The 27,923-nt window shown below is 35.4% G+C and overlaps 1 pseudogene; it reads left to right on the forward strand.

The window, feature by feature from the left end:
• The first annotated feature begins 384 nt into the window (after positions 1-384).
• On the forward strand, positions 385-27,061 carry LOC149171986 (1-phosphatidylinositol-3-phosphate 5-kinase FAB1A-like; annotated as a pseudogene).
• Positions 27,062-27,923: the final 862 nt, after the last annotated feature.

Here is a 27,923-nt window from a genome sequence, read left to right on the forward strand (position 1 = left end):
TATTGGGGTCTACTAGAGTTGACTATCAGAGAAACTATAGTCCTATGTTTGTCTCATCAGTCAGTTAGCTGGGTGGTAATGGAGTGGGTAAGCTGCTTTTACTAATCGGTGTTAATGATATGGTTATTGTTGTTTATGATGATGAGCCAATAAGCATAATAGCATATGCACTAAGATCACAAGAATATCAGGCTTGCCTATATGACATGGTACCTGATAGTGAGAAGCAAAAGGATATAGACAGAGATAAAGAAAAGGAATGTGCAGATTTATTTGGTATGGGTGGAGTTGTTTCAAATCTACTTTATCTGTCAGATGGTTCGTGAGACTCGAGTAAAGCTCTTTCCAAAGAGATAAGTTTAGGATATGAGGATGTTTACACATATGGCTCGAAAAGGAAAGGAGGTTCAAATTCATCACTATATATATAAGACACATGCAAAAATATCCTTTCGTGATGAGGCCCCCTAAAAAAGTTAAGTACTTGGTAACTTGTTATTATGCAAAACAATTTGATGCCCTTAGGAACAAGTGTTGTCCAACAGAGATGGACTTTAGATTGTCACTAAATCGCTGCAAGAAATGGGGACCTCAAGGAAGAAAGAGAAATGTGATTTTTGAAAAATCCTTGGATGAAATATTTATTATTAAGAGAGTCACCATGATAGAATTGGAATCTTATATGAAGTTTTCATCAGAATATTTCAAATGTCTGTGACTCATTATGTTCTGGAAGCCCCACATGTTTGGAAAATATCCTTGATATTTATCAGGTTGGATACTCATATTATTTTATATTCTACATTTGAAAATTACCTTTTGTAGACTCCTAGAGAGTTTACCAAGCTTTGTTTCCTTCATTGTCTGTGTGCATGCTACATAATGTGCTCATCTTTCAGGTCAGTATAGAGAATTGAAAAGGCAGCAAAGATATCACGATAAATTGATGGTAATGGAAAATTTGTTGTTTGGAATAAATGTAACACATGTTTATGACCTCAAAGGTTTCGGTTGCTCCCGTTACAATGCAGATTAATCAAGCAACAACAAAGCTCTTTTGGACCAGAATCTCTTAGAGACCATGCCAACTGCTCCAATATTTCTTGGGAATAAAGCCAAGCGCCTTTTAGAGAGAGTAGTCTGGAATGATACTTCATTTCTCATGGTAAATATAGTTTTCGTTTTTCTTAATCAACCATAATTGTAATCTTAGTTTCAAATTTTTGTTGAGCTATCCAATTATCATGATTGTGTGCAATGTGTGTTTGTAGTCAATTGATGTCATGAATTATTCATTACTTGTTGGAGTTGAAGAGCATTGTGAGATGGTTTTAGGTAATAATAGACTCATACATTTTCTTTGAAATATATTTTCTCATATTTGATTTTCCATTTTAGGTAACATTATCAATAATTTCAGCTGCTTGGGTCAGAGCATGTATCTATCAACGTTTCAGAGATGAATACACTAACTTTTTTTTTCTTCGTTTCAAATTTCAATACATGAAGTTTAGTTTATATGGGTGATAAAACCAATAGTTCTTGCTATGATTTTTTTTATGCAACGAAGTTGCCTAATGATAATAGCCTAATGATTGCGACATTATTACAATTGACAAACTGAACATTCTTTACCAGAGGCATATGCTCTTGATATTTCAATTTTATGATAGGACCAAGAAACAAGTATTGGCAGTCAAAGATCTCATTCTTTGTTACCATCATTTATGTGAATAGGTCGTGGGTTCCTTGATTTGAAAGTTTTGGAGAAGCTCATTTTAAGTTCTTCATGTGGATCTAGCTATTATCTGAAGTAAAATGTGCCCATCTTCTTTTTCTTTTCCTTTTTAATTCTTTCAATAATATCTTCTAGTTGAATATTGTCTTTCATTTTCTAGTCCAATTATCTTCAATGCTCTAATATTGAAATTGTTTCATGCCATGAATAAATAATTTTGGTTGATTTTAAAATGCCTCCTTGACTTATTTTTTCCAACCAATTAAAGTTAATTGTATTAACACCATTTTATGAACTCAAAAGGTTTCTAAATTCATTTGAAGGTGATATGATTTTGTTTGTCCTTGATGAGGAGTATCAAGACATTTGCTTTCATGTTTTTATCCTTTCAATGGTCAGTAAATTGTAAGTAAGTTTTGATTTCTTGTTTTTTCCATTAAGGTAGATTGGGCTTTTGGTCTTTATGCTCACTTTGTGTCCATGTTTTGCAGTGATGCGCTAGAACTATGCATGGTTGTTAGTTGGAGCCAATGGTTATCAAGAAATAGTGTGAGCTTTAAACATGCTGCCCCCTTAATGGGAACATCTCCAGTCACAGTTCATTAGATTGGTGGTACTATGATTTTGGTCTTTATGCTCACTTTTGTGTCCATGTTTTGCAGTGGCTAGAACTATGCATCGTTGTTAGTTAGAGACAATGGTGATCAAGAAACAACGAGATTTAAACATGCTTCTCCCTTACTGGAAACATCTCTTGTCACATTTCATTAGATTGGTGGCACTATGGATAGTCGGAAATTGACCAAGCCCAACATTGACCAATGCCACTTTAATGTACTATGGATGCTATCTTTGTTTAATGTACTTTAAACATGTTCAAATTAGTAGATTTCATTGTTGGTTATTATTTTTCTTATCATCTTTATTTTTCCCACTCTAATCCTATTATCTATGGATCTTTTTGTTATTCCCCTAGATCTATTCTTGCAAGTCTAATTATTTAAAGGGTGCTAGCTCAATGGAAGAGCGCCTGCTTTACAAGAAGGAGGTTGGTGGTTCGATTCCATCGTGCCTTGATATTCAGATGGAATGACGATGATTAGTTTTTGGTGACGGAGGTTCTTTTGACTATCACCAATGAGCTTATGGTGACATTTTTCGACCCTCACCAAAATATGAAATGGTGATGGTCAATGAATCCCACCATCTATGTGCATCAATAGTGATGACCATGAAAGTTCCATCACCATAAATCACTGATGTTCATATGAAATGGTGATGGTCAATGAACATCACCATATATATATGCATTAATAGTGACGGTCATGAAAGGTCCATCACAATAAATCATTGTTATTCATATGAAATGGTGACGGTCACTGCCTGTCATTATAATCATTATTCGTGACGGACCTTGAATGTCACCACATATATATTTTTGGTGATGCCACCATTAGTGACGTTCAATTTTTTTATGACGGAGGCTAAGGTTTGTCACCATTGCTAATATGAAATGGTGACGGTCACTATCCATCATTATAAATCATTATTGGTGACGAACCTTGAATGTCACCATAACACTTATACTTTTGGCGACACCACCTTTGGTGACATTCAGTTTTTGGTGACGAAAGCTCTTTTGACCGTCACCAATGAGCTTATGGTGACATTTTTTGACCCTCACCATTGTCCTTTTTTTCTTGTAGTGTGCACTTTAACCTGGGTGATAACTCGCCTCCATAGCATTGTTTCTCTGATCGAGAATACAGAGGGGTGCTACCAGAAACTCTCCATCTGGTTCCACCTATTTGACAACATAAAATTTCATCAATGACTAATATTTAATAAACATATTTAACCATAAAAATAATTTGGTTAATTAAACTCTTACCTGCACCTCCTTCCAGTTAATGATATGTCTAGAATCATATATATATATATATATATATATATATATATATATATATATATATATATATATATATATATATATATATATATATATATATATATATATATATATATATATATTTCTATAAGGATACGTGAAACACATTATGCATTTGTATGTAGTTGGTTAGCGTTAATTGGTATGCAATAGGTCCAATTCTTTCTAATATTTGGAAGGGTCCACAATACCAATGAGTTAATTTCACACATCCCTTCCATTGCAAGGTGCTTTTCTTGGGCCGTATTCAAACATACACATGATCCCCTACTTGAAATTCCTTATAAGTTCTTTTCCTATATACATATGCTTTTTGCCTGCCCTGAGAAACTTTCAAATTCTATCGGATTCTTTTCATAGTGATTTCCATTTCTACTAACATATCAGGCCCCAACATTAGTTTGTCCTCTGGGATATTCCAATTCATGGGTGTTTTTCATATTATTCCATACAAAACTTCAAAAGGACTTAGTTTAAATGATTTGTGATAACTATTGTTGTATGAAAATTCCACCAAATGGAGATACTCTTCCCATTTATTGGGTTGTTGCATCACATACAATCGTAACATATATTTTAAGGCTTGGTTCACTTGTTTTGTTTTCCCATCAGTTTATGGGTGATAAGCAGTGCTAAAATTAATTTGAGTACCGAAGTATGTAAAGAGAGTTTTCCAAAATGCAGATGTGAATTTCACATCTCTGCCAGAAATCATAACCTTAGGCATCCCATGAAGTCTAAATATTTCTCACATGAATATATCTAAAATTTTCCTAATTTTATATGTGGATTGGACAAGAATAAAATGGGATACTTTACTCAATTTATCCACTACTACCATGATTGAATCATTCAGTCTTCTGGTTTTAAGAAATCCTAATATGAAATCAAAAGTAATTACTTCCCATTTCCATTCTGCAATGGGTAGTGGGTGAAGAAATCTAGTTGGATGTTGATGTTCAACATTGACTTGTTGACACTCCAAGAATTTGGCCAAATATTCTGTGATATATCTTCTCATTCCATGACAAAAATAATTCTTCTTAATAGCAGATAATAGTTTTTAATATCCGGGATGGGCAGCATAAGATCTCTTATGAAATTCATCCAAAATGAATAGTCTAACAACTTTCTGATTAGGAACATATATTTTGCCTCTAAATGTCAATAAATTATCTTTATTTCTGTTGTAATTAGCTTTTTGTTTTGAACTATTTGATTGATTGGTTTGCTGCCATAAAAACTTGTATTTTAGGTCCTTGTTAATAACTTCTTTAATCAAATTTGAAAAATTAAATTCTACTTGACTATATGAAATTTCATATAGGTGATGTGATTTCCTACTTATTGCATCTGCCACATGGTTTTATTTTCCTTTTAAATTTTTAATATCGAAATCAAATTCACCTAAAAAGGTTGTCCACCTAGCTTGTCATGCATTAAGACTAGGTTGGTTAAAGAAGTCAGTTAAGCTGCTATGATCAGTCATTAATATATATATTTTTTCTAGATAGGTAATCCCTCCATACTTTTAAAGCATGCACCACTGTAGTTAATTCTATATCATAGCATAATATCTCTGCTCATGTTGTTTTTCCAAGATTCATAGGCAACCACCTTGCCCTCTTTCATCAACACTCCCCCTAATCCCTCCTGATGTGCATCAGTGTAAACCAAAAATTTCTTTTCTAGGCATGCAATATTTAATACTGGGGTAGTAGCTAATAGATGCTTTAATAGTTCAAATCTATGCTGACATTCAGCAATCCATCTGAAGGTTCTTCCCTTTTTATGCAAGGTAGTTATAAGATACGCTATCTTAGAAAATCCTTTGATAAAATGTTGATAATACCCGCTAATCCCATAGAAGATCGAATGTCAACAACATTAGCAGGAGCAATACATTCCATGATAGTTTTAATGTTCTTAGGATCAACTGATATCCCCTCTACAAAACTCACATGGCCTAAATATTGTATATGATATTTTTAAAAATCACATTTACTGAATTTGGCATACAGATGATGATCTCTCAATGTTTGTAGTACAATTTGTAAATGTATATCCTGAAGTATATAAGGATATAATCAATGAAAATTAGGATGAATTTATCAAGATATGGATGGAAGAAATTGTTCATAAGGCTCATAAAGGTGGCTGGAGCATAGGTAATCCCAAAGGGAAAAAATATAAACTCATAATGATCATAATGAGTCCTAATTTTTTTTTTGGGAATATATTCTTCTTTTACTCGTATTTGATGATAATGGGATTGCAAATATATCTTAGAAAACACTATAGCCCCCTTAACTTGATTCAACAAATCATCGACCCTTAGCAAAGGGTATTTGTTTTTAACAGTTAGCTTATTAAGATGTATGTAGTCAATGCATAGCCTTAAAGTACCATCTTTTTTTCTAAAAAATAAAAGAGGGGCTCCCAAAGGAGACACACTTGGGCGAATATAACCTTTATCGATAAATTCTTGTAATTTCATTTTTAATTCGGTTAACTCGGGTATACTCATTCGGTAAGGGGTTTGAGACACAATTGTATCCCCTTAAATTAATTCTATAGTGAAGTCAATATCCCGCTTGGGAGGTAACCCTGGTATTTCCTTCAGAAACACATCAATGAAATCTTGAATAACTAACAGTTTCCTAAGGAGATTGACTTATCTTTGGAGTTAGTGAAACCCATATGGATGGTTTATATCAAACATACTTTACGAATACATTTTCCTAACTAGGAGGAAGTGATTGGTTGCGATACCATGGGTCTTTTAACTCCTTTGCATCTCTTATCTAACACACTCCTTATTGAGGTAGAGCATGGTTTTTTCCTTATAGTTTACTAAGGACCAATGTTCCTCCAACTAGTCCATCCCAATTAGAACGTCATAAGATCCCAGGGGCAACACATTTAAACCTACATTAATTGGCTAGCCTACTATTTCAATGGGTGGTCATCCACCTTGGTTGTCACCCTTCTTTTTGCCTTGGTGGCCAATTGTACTAGCCAGGAAATTTTAATTTGCTGGTTTGTAGGTGGCATTTTTCAATAATTTTTCGACTGGCATAACTTAAACTAACTCCCAGGTCTATTAAAATTGACACAACATGGTTAAACATTTTACCTTCAAACTCGATCATGGTTGGATGGTATTCAAATTGATGATCATTCAAAGAAAAATTAATTTTGTGTATGTTTTGTGCCACCTACCAAACTTTAAAAGCCTCTTGAATGTTGGTAGCTCGTTCGCTCTAGTATGATGAGGGCAATTTTTGTAATAATGTGGCTTCTGACAACCCCAACATTGCAATGGAGGTTTCTTGTCTTTACTAAATTTTGGTTTACTTCGCATTTAAATATTTTTTGAATCCTTCCAAAAGCTTTATTTTGTTGATTCTTATGTACATTTCTAACATTTCCACCTTTCATATTTTTCATGTTGTGGAAGTTATTCAGTGCTTTTTTTTTAGCCCAAATATTACTACCTCCACCCTTCTGCTTCATATGCGGGTAACATATTCACGCCTTCCTGATGGCTTCATCGATGGTTTTCAGATTATCAAATTCCAATCGTTCTTTCATAAAGGAGGGTAGGCTACTCATGAATGACTACACTTTCGCCTTATCCTCCCGAATGTAAGGTACATACCTCAATAGGGATGTGAATTTGGCCAAAAATGCATCCATAGAAAGTTGTCCCAGTCAAATATTATGAAATCCCTTCACCATTTTGTGAAAAAACGCTCAGTCAAGCATTTTTCTTTTAAAATATTTCTAAAAATATCTTGAAAATCTCCTAAATTCACCCCTTACTCATCAATTGCATGTACAACCTTAACCTCTTCCCACCATAATGTGGCCTTTCCTAGAAGCTAGTAGATTTCTAATCTTGCTTTCAGATTATCATCATATTCATAAATTTGAAAATATTGTTAATGTTAATCAACCATGCTGCAGCAACTTCCTCCATTTCTCCGTCAAAAGTTGGAGGTTTTATTTTTTTGAATTCCCCTTTTAACTTAATTTTCTATTTCTTATTTCTTTGATGGTCCAACATATTGTCACATTATTCCTAATTTCCTCCCTTATCCTACTCCAAACACTGAGTATGACTTCCTTCAGTCGCATTTTCACCTCCCTGCCTTTGCTCTCATTCCATTCCTCATTACCAGACGTAGGTATGGAAGTTATATGATTTTTGTGATCAAATAAGCTTTTTAGTATTCGTTCCTGATCTCATATTAATCTCTCATTGTCTACTCGCAAACTGGCCATCTCAGTCCTTAATTGTTGAACATTTTCCAACACGACATCAGTGGGGTTTTGAGGGCCTCCTTCTAACTACACCAACAACCCTAGGTTATCCCCTAAACTAGGTATAGAGCCTGATTCAACTATTGGTCGTATTGGTTGTGTACCTCTAGCTCCCATGCACATCATGCTTCTTCAATCTCTCTCTCTCTCTCTCTCTCTATGATTACAACACATGAATTTGTTAATCAGTTTCCCAAACCATAGTGTTGCAATTGAGCTCTGATATCACTTGTAGCAGACATTCTTAAACATCCATTGTTTTAAAATATATGTATGCATTTGGATCATAGATTTAATTTTTATTAACAATTACTACCCATTATCAATAAACATCTTGATAAATTCATTAAAATCCTTACCCAACATTGGCAAGGAATACATTATTGGTTTTACTATCACACCATGGACACATCGCTTAAGAGAACCTTATAAGTTTAATGTGGATTTAACTTTGGATATGTATGTGTGGTTGAGGTTCGATTAATTTATTCGGTCCTGTAATTAACCATGGAAATTGGATCCCATTGTAGCATATGATATTTCGATAAATAGGATTTACGAATTTCATAAATAGGTTCATGTTGATGTAAAGTGGAACTCTCTAGACCTCCACCAAGTGACCTATTTCTCATTGCTTCAACTCTCAATGCATATGAAACATGGTCTCATCCTCTTCGTACACACACCCCGGTACTCATCAGACGGTGGAGGTTGTGAGGGATGGTTGGATGTAATCAATTCCACCCCTATCCATTGTCGACGTTGTCATTATGTTCTTTTCCACAATGACGTTACTGTTTTTCTTACATGTTTTTCTCAAACCTTATTTTTAGTTCTTTTTCCATACATTTCCTGCAAGTTTCCTTGACATTCTCATGGCAACAAAATTTCTTACTCTCCCATTCAAGTATCTGTTGGATTTCTACATCAACGAGTATGGAGGTGTACACTATGTGCCTCATGGAAAAATTTGTTCTGTGTGCATTTTCTCTAGATTATTCCAGGTATGGTGTTTCCACTTCTTCCAAGCGCTTCCTTTTAACACCATGTCGCCTGGGTGATTTACTCTCTTTCTCTAGCCAAGGTTTGTCTTGCATGTTTCCCTATACCGTCCAAGCGAGTTCAAAAGGTAATTTTTCAATCTGGTTAGGTTTCTTGTGGATATTAATTGTATATAATTTCTATCTCCCTAGTTTAATATCATATAACCTTGTTTCTTTTGCTACGAGTACATTTCAATTCCACTTTCCTACTGCTTCCTTCCAGTAGTTTGGCTCATGGGTTTTGTCTCGTCATTAACCTATTGGGGTCCTTAACATGAACCAGGTTTCTATCATTTTATGTATTGTATGGCAATGACAGTTGAGCTTAAATTTTATGAAATAATTGTTAATCAATTTCCTTTTTTCTCTATGTAAAGAGAGAGAGGTTACCTCTGCTCAGAGCTTATGAAATACTTATCCTTTTATATTTGCTAAGTTTTATGGCTAAATTATTTGCTATGTTTTTTGGCTCCAACCATTTTCATGCATGTCTGTATTATTTAATTCGAATTACAAGCTATGATATATAGGGTATTTTTAACTAAAATGTGGTTCTTTTCCTTTCTGTGCAGGTACTACCCCTTTACTAGCCCTTAATCCTTCAGTAACTAAGAGATTACTAGCAAAGAATGGAATCCAATCCTCGAATCTATTTGAATGCTCTTAGCAGAAACATTATGTCGAAAAGAAGAGGAATAATTTTCATTCCTTAGCTCAAGCTTGGAGAAAAACTATCCTACTTCCAGAATTTCTCCAAACTATTTTATACCCTTCTTGAAACCCTGTCAAGTGACAAGAATTTTGTTCAACGAACTTCAGTTTTACGGTTTTGTTCTTGGGTTCACTTTTTGAGAGTACGCCACCATATTAGTTTTACTTCTAGAATACGTAAATGTTCTATTCACAATGTAATTGTTATTTATTTCACATTAAACAATATTGCATTAAGCTAATGCAAAGAAATATGTATAATATTTTCAATACCTGCTCATTTACTCGTAGTCTTAAACTAGTAAAATATAGAAAGAAATACATTGTCCATCTTTCACATTTAAAGAATTTACCCAGGGTGTTATTACTTGTTCTATTCAAGACAAGAGTTAATCCAAAGAGTAGGCACCAAATTTAGTCCTATTTGAGGAAATTGTCCATTTCCAGTTTGTCTAAAGAATAATATACCAAAGTAATCTAGTCTTATTCAAGAAAAATATCCATTTCCAATTTGTCTAAAGAACAGTATACCAAAATAATCCAGATCTTATTCAAGAAAAATATCCATTTCCCATTTGTCTAAATAACAATATACCCAACTAATCTAGATCTTATTCAAGAAAAATTTCCACTTCCAGTTTATTTAAAGAATAATATACCAAACACTGCTTTCACTAGTTCTATTCAAGAAGTTAATATTTATGTGATTTACTCAACATTGCTAGAGAAATTGACCAAGCAACAGACTCTTTAAGCACCCAACCTATGAGAATGGAAATTATGTCCAGGTCCCCCCCAAGCCTCCTAGGGTCCAGAGTAGTTAAATCCAATAGTCATTCTAGGACCTCAAGACCCTAGTCCAGTTCAGAATGTTTACTCAAGGCTTCCACTGGCTACCACCAGCTCTAGAAGACCCTTTTCAGCAGTGTAACATGTCGCACTTTACAACGTCCTGTCTGAGACTTATTCTTTCTTTCACACTACTTTCTTTCTCACCATTCCCAGTTGAGACATTTTTCTTTTAATCCCTCTAGGGAAGGAAGTAAGTGTCTAACCACCTCGAAGCTCAAGATTTTATTTATCAAGTATTTCCCGTCATTTCTCTAACTAAATATTATTTTAACAAAATAAAAATAATAACCACAACATTTTATTCTTACTACCCTCTATCTAACTGAATTACCAATTTTTACACAAAACCAAGTAAAAGTAAATGCCAATTGTTTATATGCTCAAGGGTGTTACAAACCATCAAACCAATGACATTAGATTTTAAAATAAATAAATAAATATGTTGGATAAAATATTTTGGAGTATTTCTGTGTGATCAATTTAAATAAATATATAAACATTTAATTATAAATTAATTAATTAATGTGGGTTACAATTATATGATATACATTATGGGGATTTTTTAATGAAGTATGGTGTGGTGAAGAATTAAATCAAAATATAATAATAAAAATAATAAAATATACATTTACATGTTAAACTAAAAGAGCAATTAACGTAAAAAAGTACCCGATTCAATTCAATTGATTATATTGCAAATTTATTTTTATTGATAAAAATATATGAATTTTTTTTTATAATGTGCATATCACATTAAAAAATAATTAAACTAATAATAATTTCCATAATATTTCAAAACATGTATTTATATAAAAATTGAACATTTCTTTATATGTAATCATCTATATGTAAGCGAAGGGCGAAATGGCGTATTTTGGTAATTATAGAGCGGTGAGGGTTTACGGATTTGAAACTTGTTGCCTCAAAGACGCGACTGGAGAACAAGTCGAGAATGCCTCAAAGACGTGACTGAAGAACAAGTGGAGAATGCCTCTAAGGATCGGGTGTTGATGATCTACGACACATGCTTTCTAATCGAAGAAATCAGGGTCTTGATTCTAACCCATCAACAACGCCAAGGCTTCGATTTTGAGATCCCTACCTTTCTCTGCCAACAATCTGTTTCTATCATCACCCAAACATGTAGAGGACAGATCTATCGTTCGATCTGATAGCGAGGTCAATGATAGGAAGTCAACCTTCGCAATCTACCACTTCGTCTCATCTCTACTCAGAGAGATCGAGAGAACAATTTGATGTCATGGAAATCTTAGCAATGATAGATTTGAAGATCAACACCCGGATCAACCAATTAGCGAACCTCAATGACACAGAACCCCAACTTTTGTGCCTCATGTATTGATCGAGTCAAACGAAGGTGATGAGTATTCATCAATTTGCGCTTGGCCTGCACAACCCACGGATCTCAGTTTTTACCCAGGTACCTCTCGATTTCTATGAAGCAAGATACGTTGATGAAGTAAATCTCATCAGATCTGCAAGATCCAAGTCTAAAAAGTAGAATTGACCATCAGATCCCCGTGAAATCATTACAAAGCATGGCCTCTGGTTAAATTTTTTATACCAAATCTATTATCTCTTGCCCTATAACATGTAAGTATTCTTGCAGGAGGGTTTTTCTATGGCTGCTATGATGTCACGGTATTCAACCAACTGTGGGAGGCGAACTACGGTTTTCTCAACATCCTTATCACCTACACAACTTCTCCAAATAGGAATACCCCCTCCACTTCCTTACCAGACATATGTAGAGGCTCGGTAAAACATTCTATACACCTTCCTCAGCATCAAATTTGGGAACATACAATAGAAGGAGATGCAAAGCAGATATGACTGTGTCCTCAACCTACAAAGAGCAATAAAGACAAGTAGAAAAAATGTGTCCAACAACAAACACTTCAAGGTTGGATCTTGAAGACCCAATATCATATCTTCCTGAAGGAGCATCGATACATCTTTTTATCATATCAATTGAAGGGAAATCAGTCTGCTTAAATGTTGGGTGTGGCGTGGTGATAAAATCTATCAAAGATGGGTATACCAATCTGTTTTCAATATTTGATTTATGTAGGGAAAGTATTACAAGGGGAACACAAGCTACAATATTATAACATTGGGCGTGACTCAACCATCTTACCTAAGACTAAACTTCTAGGAGTATGTCCGGGGACAAGCTCCAAAGGTCCAACTACTTTTAAAGATGCAGTCAAAGGGAAAATGGAGCCACAAAAACAACCTGAACAACCTACCACTTCTCTCGTCCCCTACATTGTAGAACATATGACCGAGGTGCCAGCTTTGAAAATTAAAGTGCCTGAGGTAAATGTGATCCACAACGAATTTATTCTAAAGTTGTGATATGTACATTCAATGGGTTCTGGCCCAAATCGAAAGCCCTCCATCAATGGATCATTTCCACATGGACAAAAAATTGTGATATCCACTTATGCTCAAAGGGTTTCTTTATCGTCAAATTCGACACTACAAAAGATAGGGAGTATGCATTACATGAGGGACCATGGTTTTGGGGTAATGTAGGACTCTTCATAACACCATGGTTTCCAGATTTCGATGCAAATACCATGGTGGTTTCCAAAATGCTAGTATGGGTAAGGTTACATAATCTACCTTTGCATTTCTGGCATCATAAAGTATTAGCACACATTGGGAATGCCCTTGGGAAATTTATAAAAGTAGATGCAGACCGACTCACAAAGAATATCTTCACCTTTTCCAGAATCTGTGTGGAGATTGACCTTCGTAAAGGATTACCAGATTGCATCATGTTATATCACAACAATCAACAATCATCCCAGCCTCTTGACTATGAGAATATGACCTTCAGATGTCGTTTATATCTTCAAAGTGGTCATGTTCAAGTGTTTGTCAAAAAAAAAAAAAGAGACAACCACAAAATCCAAAAGAATGATAGTTTTCTGATCCACGGGTAGCTAAAACAGAAGAATAATGAACTACAACAGATACCATAAACAATAATGGATCGAATCCCCAGGACACCACATAGAAGGACACATCAGAACTCAACATTGCATTAGTTCCAATTTCTACAAAACAACAACAGTATATTGTGATTCCCACTTCTGAAAAAGAAGCTATTGGTACCAAATGAACCCATGCATCAGAAGGCTCGAACTTAGACAAATAAATCCTGACAAATATAAACGACTCACAAAAGTCTATTGTATCATCCACACCCAACTCTAGTGGTTGGAGAAAAGTGGAAAAAAAGAAAGGTAGGAAATAATAGGTTAACTCTCTGATGAGTTCTTATTGATCTTGGTCAACAAGATCCGCTATTATGCATATGCCTTGAGCATCTATATGTAATTTTGTTCATTTCCTTTTGAATAAAATTGTGATTTTTCCTAAGAAATCAATCTATATGTAATCAATTTATATATTCATATTATATGAGAAATCATCTTAAAGAAAAATGTCATTATATTATGTTATAAAATATGTTAAAGAAAAAAGTCATTATAATGTTATATGTATTATGATAATTTTAATAGAATTAGAAATAATAATATTTCTATATCTAAAGATGTGAAAGATATATATATATATATATATTCTAAAATATATATCAAATCATTATTATTTGAATAATAATGATTTGATATATATTTTAGAATAATATATATATATATATATATATATATATATATATATATATATTATATATAATATATATATATATATATATATATAATAAACTTGACATCTTTCTATATGTATAGTTAAAAAAGAGAGATTACTATATATGTCAAAAAGATGTTATGCATATAGAAATTTGAAATATATTATGCTTATATACTTGTCTATTTCTACACTAATAATTGATAGTTAATAGTTGATACACTATAAGAAAAAAGGTCATTGGTGAGGGTCATGCTTGTGATCGACCTTTAAGGTCCGTCACCAATGTCGCATATGGTGACGGTATTTAAAAAAGCATTGTTGTAAGTGTATATAGTAATGGTCCTTTAAGGTTCGTCACCAAAGCCATTTTCAATGAAACTTTTGGTGAGGGTCGTTAAAGGCCCGTCACTAATTCTCTCTTTGGTGACACTTTTGGTAAGGGTTGTTAAAGGCCCATCACTATTTCTCTCTTTGGTGACACTTCTAGTGACGATCTTTTATTGACCCTCACCAATGCTCTTTTGGTTATTTTTGGTGACAGTCAAAAAATGTTCATCATCATTGATCATTCCAATGAGTTTTTGATGAAACTTCATGCCTGTGATGGACCTTTAAGGTCCATCACCAATGTCGCATATGGTGACAGTCTTTAAAAAAATGTTTTTGTAAGTGTATATAGTGATGGTCCTTTAAGGTTTGTCATCAAAAGCCATTTTCAATAACACTTTTGTTGAGGATCTTTAAAGGCTCATCAGTAATTCTCTCTTTGGTGACACTTTTGGTGAGCGTCATTAAAGGCCCATCACTAATTCTCTCTTTGGTGACACTTCTAGTGACAATCTTTTATTGACCCTCACCGATTCTCTTTTTGGTTACTTTTGGTGACAGTCAAAAAATGTTCGTTATCATTGACCATTCCAATGAGTTTTTGATGACGCTATGTACCTGTTACTATATTTTTTGTCAAAAGATAATGATTTAAGACCATTTTTGTGGAGTATTTTTAATTATGTGTCCAAGGTCATAGTGGTTATAGTCAGTCAATTTGTTAAGAAGTAATTAGTGTGTTTCATTTCCCTCAAGTCATAAGAATATAGTTTTCCTATGAGTCAACACATGATTCATCTCTATTAGGTTTATTATCTAGAAAATTTCCTTTAAATAAATTTCCACTAGTGTGTGTAGGAACTATATTATTTAATACATAATCAGATCTGACAATTCTATTAATGAGAGAGACCTAGCACTCCTCAACACTCATGGCACACCTTAACATGCTTTGTAACAATACACTAGCATTCCTTGGCACCTCGCATGTCTTGGAACATCTTTGTACCTAGAACATCTTGCCATGAGTAGGACACCCAAGCACATGTTGGCATGCCCTAGCATAGCATAAAAATCCCCTATCATGTGTTGGCATGCCCTGTAGTCCCTAACATGCCCTGGAACACCTTGGCATAATATTGCATTGACAAACATTAGCACTTGGCACACATTGGCACTTGGCATGTATTGGAACATATTATTAGTGTGCCTAGCATTCCCCTTTTGAAAAAGATAAAGTCCCAAATTATTAACCCTCTTATGTGTTCATTTCCTTACCTTTTAGCTTGGTTATTCATTTTGTTTCCTTGAAACTCCTTGACGGATATTGGCATACTCTGGCACCCTGCACATCATAGCATGTATTAGCACCTAGCATGCCTTGGCACTATTTGGCACATGTTATCACACCCCGGAACTACCTAGCACACTAGCACTTCTTGACATGCCCTAATATTCCTTGGCATGCCTTACCCGTTCTTAGCATACCTTGTCACTCCCTCCTTTGCATGATAGCTAGCACTCATTAACACTCCCCGACACACTCTAACATTCCTTAACACGGCCAAGCATGCCTTGTCACTCCTCCTTAGCACACTTGGAACTCACTAATACTCCCTGTCATACACTCTTATTCATTCATTTCCATGCATTATGATGTAGTGCTCCCTTGTGTTTCCCTAGCACTCCCTAACACTCCTTGGCACACATTGGCACACCCTAAAACTTGGAACATATTGGCATGCTTTCCTAACACTCTATCATGGCTTGGCACTTCCTTCCATACCCTGTTACTCCCTCCTTAGTACACCTAGAACTTTCTAACACTCCCTATCACACACTCTTATTCATTCATTTCCATGAAATTGAAACTACTTCTCCCTTGTGGTTCGTTGGCACTCCTCAGCATGTGTTGGCGCCACACCCTAACACCTAACACATCTTAGCAATTGGCATGTCTTGGCATGACTAACATGCCTTGAAAATATCTAGCATGTGCTATCACTTCGTGGAATTCCCCACACACCTTAGCACTCCCTAGTTGTCATGCCCTCATAGATAACCTTACTTTTTTTGCGACTTGGGAACCCAACCAAGTCATTGAAAAAATAGTGTTGTTCCTAGCCCAAAGTATCCCTTTGTTTGAAACTGATTTTTCCATCCCCTTACCGCAATCATAGACTTGCCTCCTGCAATTCCTATTCTGAAGTTCTCCTAACACAGTTCTTCCTTCGGACACCTAGAATTCACTAACACTCCCTGACAGTCACTCTTATTCATTTGTTTCCATACACTTTGACCTAATTCTCCCTTATGATGCCCTGGCACTCCCCAAAACTCCTCAACATGCATTGAAATTGTTTGGCATGTGTTAGCACACCTTTTCATTCCTTCACACACCCAAGCACTCCTTATCTATCATGCCCTCATAACTACCCTTATCTTTTTTAGACTTGCGAACCCAACCAAGTCTTGGTTCGACTACAAAAACTTGGCTAAGTCATAGGTACTACAACTAGAATATGCATTGTTTACCTAAGAATGACCTATAAATCATCTTAGGCTACTCATGTCCAATCTCAACTCATCCCACTTAAAAAGTTACCAAGTCAAGGCTCACATCCAATTGTGGCCATAAAAACAACTAAGAAACATAGTTTACATCTTGACATGCCATAACACTTGGCATGTCTAACAATACCTTGGCACTATGTGGAACGTGTTAGCATACCCTGCATTCCTTGGCATTCTTTGGCACTCCCTAACACACCCTACCACTCCCTGACATTCCCTGGCACTCTAATATTCCTTAACACTACCTATCATACCTTATCACTCCTCCTTAGCACAACTAAAACTCGTTGACACTCCCTGTGACACACTCTTATTCATTCATTTCCATGCATTTTAAACTAGTGCTCACTTGCATTTTGCTGGCACTCCATAACACTCCTTGGCATGTATTGGCACACCCTATCACCTGACACATCTTGGTGTGTTTCCCTAGCCTCTAGCATGCCTTAACAATGCCTAACTCTTAATCGTTCATTTGCATGCATTATTTTGACCTAGTGCTCCCTTGTGTTTCCCTAACACTCCATAGCATGTGTTGGCACACCCTGGAACTTGGGAAATCTTGGCTACATACCGCCCTGGCACACTAGCATGACCTAGCACTGCCTAGCATACCATGGCACTCCCTCCTTAGCACATATGGAAATCACTAACACTCCTTGCCACACACTCTTATTCATTCATTTCCATGCATTTTGACCTAGTTCTCCCTTGTGTTTCCCTGACACCTGGTCCTAACACTCCCTAGCACACGTTCACGCCACACCCTAGCACTTGACACATCCTAGAAACCCTTAGCACTTGGCACGTATTGGCATGCCTAACATGCCTTGGAAATATATAGAATGTGTTAGTACTTCCTAGCATTCCCTAACACACCTTAGAACTTTTTTTCCATGCCCTCATAGACAACCTTACTTTTTTTGCGGCTTGGGAACCCAACCAAGGCATTGGAAAAACAGTATTGTGCCCAACCCAAAGTCTCCCTTTGTTCGAAACTGCTTTTTCTAGCCCCTTATTGCAACCATAGGATTACCTCCTACAAATCCTATTATGAACATCTCCTAGTACACTTCATCCCTGGGACACCTAGAATTCATTGACACTCCTTGGCACACACTCGTATTCGTTCATTTCCATGCATTTTGACCTAGTTCTCCCTTGTGATGCCCTAGCACTCCCTAACACTCCTTAGTATATGCATTGACATTTTCTAGCATGTGTTAGCATGCCTTTTCATTCCTTGGGATGCCTTTTCATTCATTAGCATGCCCTGGCACTCCTTAGCTATCATGCCCTCACAACTACCCTTACTTTTTTTGGGACTTGGGAACCCATCCAAGTCCTTCCTCGACTACAACAACTTGACCAAGTTACAGTTACTACAACTAGACTATGTCTTGTTCACCTAAGAACTGACTATAACTCATCTTAGGCTACTCATGTCCAATTTCAACTTATCCCACTTAACAAGTTACAAGTTACCAAGTCAAGGTTCACGTCATTATCCAACCTTTGCAACTATCAGTTTTCACTTCTATCTCATCGAGGAAGTAGCTTTCATCGATGAATGGTTACACAAAAAGGACCCTATGAGCCAATTGTTCATGTCATCAATGTGGTGCCCACACGAAAACGAAACGTTCAATGGTTTATCATAGCCAGACACTCTATAATGGGTTTCATAGATACCCAATTTATAACAATGAGTTTCATTCTATTGTTGAACCTTATAAGTAGTGGAAGAATTATATTCTGCCAAAGCAAATGGCCATCTACAACATTTGTAGGATTTTTCCTACTCTAGGTAATCCTTGGGATTTAGTGCTCATGGATTTTATGTCATTTTTTTCATCAATCGAGCATGGTAATGAATGTGTTTTTGTTGTTGTTGATTGCTTCCTTAGGATGGGAATTTTGATACCCTATAAGAAGAGTTTCACAACAAAATCCACTCATAAGCTCTTCTCCGAGCATATTTTGGTTCATTTTAAGCTTCCAAAGACCATATTTCCTGATAGGGATAGTTGGTTCCTCAATATTTTCTGGTATAACCCTTGGTCCATGATGGACATCAAGCTTGACCAAATCCATTTCCTTACATCCCTAGATCAATAAATAAAAAGTAGTCAATACGATTATTGTAGGTGTCCTTAGAATATACAATTGTGAGCATCCACATACACATGTTGAAAGCCTTACATATTTTCAATAGAAATTCGACATAGCTATTCATATTTCTATTAGCCACAAGCCTTTTCAGGTGTGCTTAGGGTCCCAACAATTGGCACAAATTAATGTAGCTATATTCATGGAATAACACATGAAGATACCTCCCATGCTTGGAATGAGGTAAGCAAAGCAACCAATTTTGAGGAAATATCCAACAAATTCAACAATGAGTTCATGATATTTTGTAGAAATTTGTCAACTCCAAGTACAAGTAGATACACAATCCATTGAGTTTCGCATAAGTTTCAGGTTGGTGATAAGTTATGGTTGGACTCGCATTAAGAGAAATTAACAAACTCCCATAAGAAGCTCGTACCACTTTAATATGATCCTTACACCATCACCAAGTCTATGGGTGAGAATTCTTTTGAGGATAGTCATTGGATGATTTATATTACTTCAAAGATATATGTTAGGATGATTTATGCTTGATGGGGTGCATGTCTAGAAAGAGTTCCTTTAAGAGAATGAAAAATATGATCACACCATTACTAACATAAATAATTGGGATATTCTACTTGAATGATATTAGGTAACTACACAAGATATTTTAAGAATGACATTTTTAGGGTTTGTTTTATATCACAATATGTGTATCATTACGTTTTTTTCCAAATCATTTACATATGACTAAGTTTTTTAAATAGTGCATTACTCTAATATTATTTCTCTTACATTCTCCTATGTTATAATTCAAAACATCATAGGTACTAAAACTCATGAAACTCTTATTTTTTTCTCTAAATAGCTATAACTCCCAATTGTGCTACTCCTAATATTCAACTTGCACTATTGTTAAGACTACTTCCTCTAATTCCTATTGTTCCTCCATAAGTAAGCTAACTACTAGGTGGACTTGAACCATTATTAACAAGCTAGTGTAGTGTTACCTAATTGTATTTAAGAAGCATAAGGGGTGGGGTTGGTATGAGGCCAACGTTGCTAATGTCTAGTGCCATGCCCACTACTAGGTTCTCATCCTCCCTAGATAGAAGGGGCACATATGTTGGCCTTAGAATATGGTTTCCCATTAGTTCATTTGATTCTTTATCATCCAAAATATCATTCTACATTGTATCCAACCTATCACTTTCTAATCGCATATCTCTCATAACCCCACTCCAGTGTGTTCATCAAACCTCATTGAGGTGCCTTGACTACTACTCCTTATTGAGCTATATTTATCACCAAACCTTTGTTTCACAACCATTCACTGGCTAACTCACCTTTCCTATTCAAATTCTCCAAATCTCTCATCCTCACTTCACTACTCCCTTCCTCACTAATCTCATTTTGCAACTCCTCATGGCTTTCTTCATTTTCTCACATCTAGTTCAACCACCACTAGTTAGTTATCCCTATTTCCTCAAAGCTTGTTCAACTTTCTCTTTAGCTTTTGTTTCCTCCATGGTCACTTGGTCCTTTGAGCTCTCATCTTTTCCAAACTCGTTGTAACCCATTCCTTAATGTAAGGTTTTACAACAACATGCTCAGTGGGTTAGTAGGAAACAAATTTTCCTTCACCAATCTCAGTGGGTTAGTGGGTTTGTGTTCACCAATCTCTCTCAAAACCCATTCTAAAATTGGTCCTTAGATTTTGAGTACAACTAGTACAATTCTACTACAAACTAGATACAATGCATCCTTCCATTGTCTGCTCTCCCCAAAAGTCTATTGCTTGATTAACCAAGTGATCACAATGCTCCAAAGTTATTGGATTTAAGATTCGACTTACTTGTCTTCTTGTCTCCTCAATAGTGACGTGGGGCTTCATCAAGCATATGAAACCATTCACACAAACTCACTAGAAAACTATATACATAAAATTTCAAAGATGTCTTCATACATGAATGTCTCCTTGAATTTTTCCATTCTCCAACAAAATAGTGGGGCTTCCTCGTTAGAAAATATTTCGTTCTATCATCAAAACAATCTTCCACTTGTGGTTTAGCCAGTCGTTCCTTCATTTTTCTAAGGCCTCAAAATCATGTCGTGGTCCCAACAAAATAACCATTTATTGGCTTTAATTGATAAACTAGGGTCCACTTAAGTGTCCAACATACTTTTTACTAGTCTAGCATTAACATTATCAATTCTTGCAGCAAAGAAGGCCTCACTTGAGGAGTGTTACCAAGGCATTAGATAGGTGGGGAGCTCTACATAGTGAAGATATCGTGCCGTGATGGAGTGCTTTTAAGTAACATTCCATATACATTCGTTTAACACTATGAAATCCAAAAACAACCATAGTTTGTTGTTTGATTATGCTATGACATTAAATATGATTGTTGTAATTGATACTAATAATGGAGAGAGATTTAAGAATTAATCTAAATGTAAAGAATAACAACATAACAATTTTATAAATCATTGTGGAGCTTATGAATCCAAAGTTGAATATAGTTACTTAGAATGTGATTTAGACTCGGCTAGTTGTTAGGCTTGGAAAACAAAGCTTAAGAGTAGGAAGTGAGTTTAGGATTAGGATTTGATCTTTAACTATGACTAGGATCATCTCTGAGCTCATGATTAAGAACATTTTTTTGAAATAAAAGTTTTCAACCTATACCTCCTATTAAACTTTCAAAATAATTTTCTACCTCATTTATAATATTTGTGTAATAAATGGAAACTATCAAATATTTTTCAATCACATTTGTAATATCCATTTTTAACATATGTTTTTGAATCTAAAATTATGCTTTTTATAAATAATTTTGACCTAGATTTTTGACATATATTATATTGGTTTTTTGGACAAAATACTTTTCAACTTTATTATCAACCTAATTTGCAACCCCTATTTAAAATATGGGTGGATCACAAAGTCACACAATAGGTCGAAAAAACCTTTTCATAAGTAATTTCAAGGTGCATTTGAGGCATAAAAAAAGGGTTATGGTTGTAGTGCTTGCTAATTCTCTTCTACTAATTAACCATAAATATGAAGATGATCAAAATAAACACCATGAAAGGGGAATCAATTGTCCTTGGTGAAGAGATAGAGAGGTTGTAGATGAGCATAGAGGTTGGGTAACTAAGGAATCTTTCACCCATTAGTTAAATTGATCATTAGTTATTTGAGAGGCACATTTTAATCTTCCAAGTTATTCCTAAAAAACATTCAACATATTGGACTCTTTTTTCCTACACTAAAGAGAATTAAAGGGAAGAAAATCCCTAAGGAATTGTCAACCATAGTAGGGGAAGATATTCCTTATGTCGTGTAGGGAAGAGAAAGAGAGTGCTATTGATATTTGTGGTTTATATTATATGTGTAATGCTTTGTAATTAGTGAAGTAACAATTTCATGAGAGAAATGGGTTGGGTGGAGTGAGTGGGAGTCTATATCTTATATTGATTTTCCCTAGTGACCTCATAACCCAACTTGGGGATGGAATCTTAAGTGGATGCCTATGACTAGGAGGAAAATTGTTCATATGAAACTAATTTCCTTGGACCATTCTTAGTTAAAAAACAAGTGTCTATGAAATTTGATTGAATATTATTTACTCTAATAAATTAACATGGATTATGCATGTTATGTGTGGTCAGGTTTAATTTAAACATATATTCTTGGTTTGTATGAAATGTAAATGAATGCTTGTTTAATCCCATTAAACTACAATTACTTTTGTTTACGGCCTCATTGTTCTACCAAATTTAATTGTGATTACATTGGATTAAGGGGTGGAGAATGAAAATATAGTAATTAAAACCATGATTTTTTTTGTCCTTCCAACTTAAATAAAAGCTACTTTGTTTAATGAGAAAAGAGTGCAAGAGAAGATGTTGAGATAATATATGTGCCTTTTTAACTAATCCTATTACTAATCCAATTTATTCCATTAAAAAACACACTCTTCTAATGCTAGATAAGTGTCTCATCTATATTGTAAAAAAATAAAGAGAAGAAAGTTAATATAATTCAATAAATTTATGAAAATCAATCCTCAACCCCTCTTTCTTCATAAAAATGGGTAAAAAGACATGAATAGAGTCAAATATATTAATTTTAAAAAATACTACTTAAATTTACAAAGTGTAACAACTTATTCATTACTATACTCTTTATTTTTATTCTTAAATTAAGATATTAATATTTTGTCAAATCATTTATAAAATTGGGTACTTCACTCCGAAACATTTTAACAAAATATCCATGCTAATTGTAAAAATTCAACCTATAACAAAAATGGCTAGAAAAATTAGTCACACTATAATTATCAAAGGGAATTACACAGTAAAATTTTGTGAGTCAACAATAATTCCTAAGCACTATTAAACACCCAAGTGCACACATTCTCACCTCTCGGGAATTTAAATTTTATCTCCTTTCTTTTCCGCCATTTTCATTTTCTAAATTCTCACAATATATTCACTCCACCATTTCCATTTTCTAAATTCCCACAATATCTTCACTGGGGCATTCTTCAATCCATTTCATACATGCGGGCTTCTGGATCTCCAAGATATCACATTCCCGAATTCACATTCCCATTCACTAGGTATTTATGCTTTCTTATCACTACAATTCTACAATGTCAATTTTCCAACTCGCAGCGAAACGAGTTACCTCTGCATCTCTATACCTCAATTAGGATTGGAAATAGTGGCATTTAAACACCTGCGGGGCCGCCACAGTTTCGATGAGCTAGGGCAAAACATATTTGATTTCGGGTCGAACCCTAAGTGTCAGATTTGGCAAATAAGGATGGAAATCCTGCTTAAAAGGGCAAAGAAAATGGCAATATTCAAGGGAATGACCATTACAAGAGGGACGAAGATAGGCCAGAGAAGAGAAACCCTGTTGGATTGAATTTGGCATACGGTATTCTCCACAATGACTTAACTGGTTCATAACTATTTAATTTGTTTTGGAAACTATGTTTGTGTTTTTATGTCTAAGTTGAAAATTCTTTCCATGAGATAGCTCTAGTATTTGAATTCTTATGTCTAAGTTTAAAATTCTTTGCGTATTTAAGTGCTTTGAGCTTCATGTAGGAGTTCTCAGGGTTCTTTCCCAGAGCTGGATGCCCCTTTTGTGTGCCTATCTTGACATCCCTAGTGGGTTAGTCTGGGTTTATTGTAGGGTTTTTTCATGGTCTCGGTGGTATGAATATGTGTTTCTGCTTCACTGGTTTTGGAAAGGGCGCTCCTTAATTGTAATTCTAAGTGTAATTGCTTGGGGTTTCAATCTATCTTATCATTGTATTAAGAGCCACAATATCAAGGAGTCTTTGTCAGTCAAATTGTTGGAATCATGGTGGGTCGAGCTGGCCAAGTGACTGTCCAGTGCCAGATCTCTCCTATATATAATATTCTTTCCTCAGTGTCTTTCCATGAAGTCCACTGTGTTGTTCTTCCCCTGCTCTGTAATTCCCCGAGAGAATCTGCTACGATGAATTTAGTAGGATTTGGGCTAATTTTCTTGGTGGCCTTGGTCCTTATACGGCTATGGCACCGGCCTAAATCCATTGGCAGCGGCTTGTTGAGCTTGCCCCGTGGTTCACTGGGGTGGCCCTATATAGGCGAAATGTTGCAGCTCTACTCGCAGAATCCGAATGTTTTCTTCGCCTCCAAACAGAGAAGGTGCTTGTTCATTATCAAGAAAAAAATTGATATGTTCTGTGCCATGATGAGAATGATGATGATCCTATCATTATCAATGGAGTAGAATTAGTGTTGCCCTGGTTTTTCCTACCCAGTTTAGAGTGGTTCTCGATTCCTGTTGCGTTCGTCTGTGATGAAATTTTAGATAATGTTGTGTGTTTTGGTTTAGTCTGCAATTCTGTTTTTTTTTTTTTTATAGAACCATCCAATTTTGGGGCCGAGGGATAATGTCATTGAGTCTTAGTAGTCCATACAGGAATGTGGTGAGAATCGAACCTGGGATAGTTGTATCTGCTCAAACCAAACTAGTTGGTTTGATTGACTAGTGTTTCTACTATATTAATGATTAGTTGGTCATGGGAGAGACTTTCGAAACAATTGCAATAATTGTGAATATCCCTTTCCCCAAAGTCGATATTCGTTTTCCCACTCCAAAAATGAACAAAAATACTTCAAACCAAACCACTTCATCACTTTGGCATCCTTCCTATTCCACATTCTCGTATGAGAAAAGGAAATTGATGCTCGTCCTAAAATTCCATAGTATATATCTAGAAGTTAGGTTTACTCAAAGGTACTTTTCTGCGAGATGTTCCAACGAAATTTCCAGCCTTCAATTTCATCACAGATTTTGGTCTTCAGAGAGTAGGTGATTGAAATATTCTTCAAGTCTTTATCACACATTTTTGGAATTTTGTGTTAATGCTAGGATCTCACATGTAAAAATCCTTGACAAAGACTTCCAAAGACTTTGTGTGGTAGTAATTTTGTAGAGGTTTTTGAATTGACTGCCCAACAATTTTCTGCGATATTTCTTCGTTGTTACTCTCCTCTACACATTAGAAAATCATTTCTCTCGTTCACATAGTGACTCTATATATTACACATCTTTCAACTTCTGAATCATAGATTATTGCCAATTCATTTTTTAGGGTTGCAGACGTACTACAACGGTTAGAAAATCATCCTAATATTCGTTGCAACGCAGTGGACAAGAAAATGAATTGGGGATGACATGGAATGTGTATTTGGTGCCTCTTATTTCTTTCACTAGTGCTGGTACCATCATTTGCAGAAGCAAGAATTCACCATTATAGATGGAATGTGAGATATGAATATAAATCTCCTGATTGTTATGAGAAATTGGTGATTACCATCAATGGCCAATTTCCAGGCCCAACCATCGAGGCCCAGGTGGGGGACACCATCCACGTTCAACTCACTAATCAAATGGAAACTGAGAATGTTGTTATTCACTGGCACGAAATCCGCCAGGTATTCATGATCTTTTATTTCTCTGCACAATTTTTTGGGCTAGAATATTAAGCACCATATACTAAGTGTGAATAATTGACTTTGTGTTTTTTCATCTTTTCTATTGAATATTCTTAATGCATGGCTCTTAATTAATATGAAAACATATTCATTAAATAATTTTTGTGTTTGCAACGTAAAACACCATGGAGTGATGGAACAGGAGGAGTTACGCAGTGTCCCATCATGCCGGGAGAGACTTTCGTCTACAAATTTGTATCACAATTTCATAATTTCATTATTCATATCACAGTGGGATTCATGACCTGTAGTGTCATAGTTGTTTCAATTTGGTTTATATGATGAGATTCATGATGTGCGGTGTAATTATATGGTGCAGCCTGGGACGTCTTTCTACCATGGCCACTATGGAATGCAAAGGTCTGCGGGTTTGTATGGATCAATTCATGTAGCAGTTGCCGATGGTGTGAAGGAACCCTTCTCCTACGATGGAGAACGGAGCATTTTATTAAACGATTGGTGGCATAAAAGCCATCTCGAGCAATCCACAGGCTTGGCTTCCAAACCTTTCGTCTGGATTGGTGAACCCCAGGTAAGCACAATATATTTACATATATCAGGAAAATATGATAGGGTGTATTAACTTTGAATTCGAGATTATAATAAAGATTTTATTTTATAATCATTTTTTTTAGCTAACTTTCAATTATTGCAATTGTTTTGAAGCTCATAAAATGATTTTCTACTATTGATAATAATTAGTTGGTTGTCTGCTTGGTCTTAAATATCCCTGTTAAAAGGTCTCCTCTTCCTCTCCTCCTCACTTCCTTATGAAGTAATATTTCTAAATGAGCTATCCTAAATGTGACTGAATGTAAGTGGCATTGCCAATAATTGTGTGTAAAATTCCCCTGCTGTTTTTTTCTTAGTTCCTCATGAAGAGGAGATATGAATGAGTTTGAACCCCATTGCCATTAATTGCATGAAAGGTGAGGATATATGAATGAGTCTGAACCCCATTTCCATTAATTGCGTGAAAGGTCGTTGTTGCTTTTTAAGGCTATATATAGCCAATGGCATCAAGTATGCACAACAATTAATAGTCTGCACCGCCCTTTCATTCATTCATTATTCTGTTTTGGTCTGTTCCTAGTAGGTTGGATTTGGATTATATAATGGTGTGAGTTCCTCTGTGTGAAAGAATACTCTGGATAGGCCTATCTTATGATAAATTGGAATCATAGAATCTCCCTTCCTTCTCCCTCTCCTTAACCTTAATTCCTTGTACAATATCATCATGAACCAGTTATAGCCAAGTGTGAGCATGGTAGTTATGAACCAGTTAATTCATTGCCCAAGTATTCTCCTATTTAATTTGTTTTGGAAACTATGTTTGTATTCTTATGTCTAAGTTGAAAATTCTTTCCATGGGATAGCTCTAGTGTTTGAGTGCTTTGAGCTTCATGTAGGAGTTCTCAGGGTTCTTTCCTAGAGCTGGATACCCCTTTTGTGTGCTTCTCTCGACATCCCTAGTGGGTTAGTCTGGGTTTACATTCGATACCATCTGCAAATTGTGGGGAAGTTGCTAGGTTTCCCTCAC

This window comes from Pinus tabuliformis, chromosome 4_2, assembly GCF_031772625.1.
Source record: "Pinus tabuliformis cultivar Carrire ecotype Pingquan chromosome 4_2, CPIR1, whole genome shotgun sequence".
NCBI lineage: Eukaryota > Viridiplantae > Streptophyta > Pinopsida > Pinales > Pinaceae > Pinus > Pinus tabuliformis.